At 39.5% G+C, this 2304-nt stretch overlaps 1 pseudogene; it reads left to right on the top strand.

The window, feature by feature from the left end:
* Nucleotides 1–465: 465 nt before the first annotated feature.
* Nucleotides 466–918, top strand: LOC149194621 (acetyl-CoA carboxylase 1 pseudogene; annotated as a pseudogene).
* The last annotated feature ends 1386 nt before the right edge of the window (nucleotides 919–2304 follow it).

Raw genomic sequence — 2304 nt, forward strand, 5'->3', positions numbered from 1 at the left:
CAACAAATAATCTCATCACACTGAAGGGTGCCAAGGATGTGTTTGATGGATTGAATAAGTTTGAAAATTTAATTGAAAAGAGTGGTGGAGTTCAAGGATTACAGCTTGCTGATAGCCTTGAGTATAAGCTTTCTACTAGATAAAAGGAAGAAATTTACTGTAATCGTGCACCGTTGTTACTAAATGAAAACAAGTTAGATTAGGCTTGGGAACTTGTATTGACCCTTCTCAACATGTTCCCAGATAGCGTGACACCGACTTTACTTCAAGCATCGTTGTTAATCAAAGAGAACAAATCTAATCAAGCAATATAGAGATTGCAGGGGGATCTCTCAAGTCTCTAAGGTGCGTAATCGCATTGGGCTTATTGTTCATTAGGTGGTCTACAAATTGAACCTTCCTCTCAGTTGAGGGGCGGCATAAGTCTGCTAGTTTTAAGGTGTCTTAGGAAATAACAAAGATAATATGGGGGAAGGTATCCACACTAATGGGATTGCAAATGGGAAGGTTGCAGTGAGGACTTCAGCAGTTTTATCTCAAATTGATGAGTTCTGTTATGCACTCGGTAGAAACAAACCAATTCGGAGTATTTTAATTGCCAACAATGGCATGGAAGCAATCAAATTTATGCGGAGTGTGAGAGCATGGGCTTATGAAACATTTGGGATTGAAAAGGCTATTTTACTGGTGGCTATGGCCACACTTGAAGATATGAGGATCAATGCTGAGCACATACGAATTGTTGATCAGTTTGTAGAAGTGCCAGGAGGTACCAATAATAACAACTATGCAAATGTTCAGCTCATTACAGAGATAGCAGAAGAAAATTTAGGAAAAATTATTGAAAAGTATCCAATGAAATCAACACTGACTCTTCTTTTATGTGCCCAAGTTGCCGCAGCTGCGAGTCTTTATTAGGTTGCTATCAAATCTTTGGAGTGCATAATTGAAATAAAACACCGACTTGGAACTATTTCTACATTACTACTAGAGAAGCTAGGTGATATTGACAGGGCAGAGACTGTCTTTGATGCTGCTATAGAGTGGTGGAGCAGAATGCTATTGGGACTCAAATGCGTGTGTGTGAAGATATGTGGATTCAAACTCAATAGTTGTAAAACATTTTATCATTACTATCTGCCACGATTATAATACCCATCTCCAAAACGACACTTAGATGCTTTCTACAATAGAGAATGCTTTCGGCTGGAGACAAATCACCATACAATGCAACTTTTGACAATGTCAAGCATTAAGTTGCAACCAATCCAATGGAGGAATTAATTGTACAAGCATTTTTCTTACTCGGTCTTACTGTAATCAGGAAACCTAAATTTGCAATAAACTCACCTCATCATCAAGATACGAAGAGATATGCAACAAATCCTTTTACCATTTTCGATCTTCCGCAAAAGTCTCATGAGATATCAGAAGTTTGACAACAAATGAGGACTCCAACTATTACTCTTCCATCCAATCAGTGCTCCGATGACTTTATACACTGCAACTTTCATGTATTATTTTAGAAGCCCAAGCTGGGGTGATGAAGAGCAGTTGTGGTGAAGATAGATAAAGAAATATGAGGCCTTGCAATTTTCTTAATATGCTCGGAATTACGATGCGTCATGCATGCAATATGTTGCTGCTCATCACGATAAATAATAGTTTGGCCATGTGCTTCATAAGATGTTAACCCCACATGAAACCCTAAATAAGCTACCCAAAACCGTGCAATTCAACGCTCAATCCACAAAATGCAAGGCCATAGAATAATGTAGTGAACGCATAGAGAATTAGGTAAAAAACTAGCTGGGTAGGTCTGACCAGCTTGGAAATGATGCGACGAGAAAGACTGTCGTGGAGGAAGAGTAATAGACACGTACTGCTGTGAGAGCGAATAAGGAGGAACGATTCTGCAGGGGTTGGTAGAGCTGTAACAATTAGCAGAACATAAGAAAAGGAGTTACGACTGAAAAATAAATACCTTTGGTAAAGCGCTCAGGTGTAGAGTCCACACGGGTGCGTTTTTGCTATTTGAGATAGTGGATAGAGAACCCAGCACAAATCTAGCTGAGAGAGGTCAGCTGAATAGTGTGCAGCATGAAATAGGCATGCACACAATAATGACAGTTCTATCCACAGGAATGCAGAACTAACATGCATAGAGAGGCCACAACACAAGTGGCTTAAATTGGAGCAGGGCAGGAGTACGCCCGCTCTGATACCATGTTAGACACATACATGGCAGAAACAACAGATGAATGATTAGCATGAGAGTGTATCTATTATTAACAAATGATATAC

Source organism: Pinus tabuliformis, chromosome 2_2, assembly GCF_031772625.1.
Source record: "Pinus tabuliformis cultivar Carrire ecotype Pingquan chromosome 2_2, CPIR1, whole genome shotgun sequence".
Taxonomy (NCBI): Eukaryota; Viridiplantae; Streptophyta; class Pinopsida; order Pinales; family Pinaceae; genus Pinus; species Pinus tabuliformis.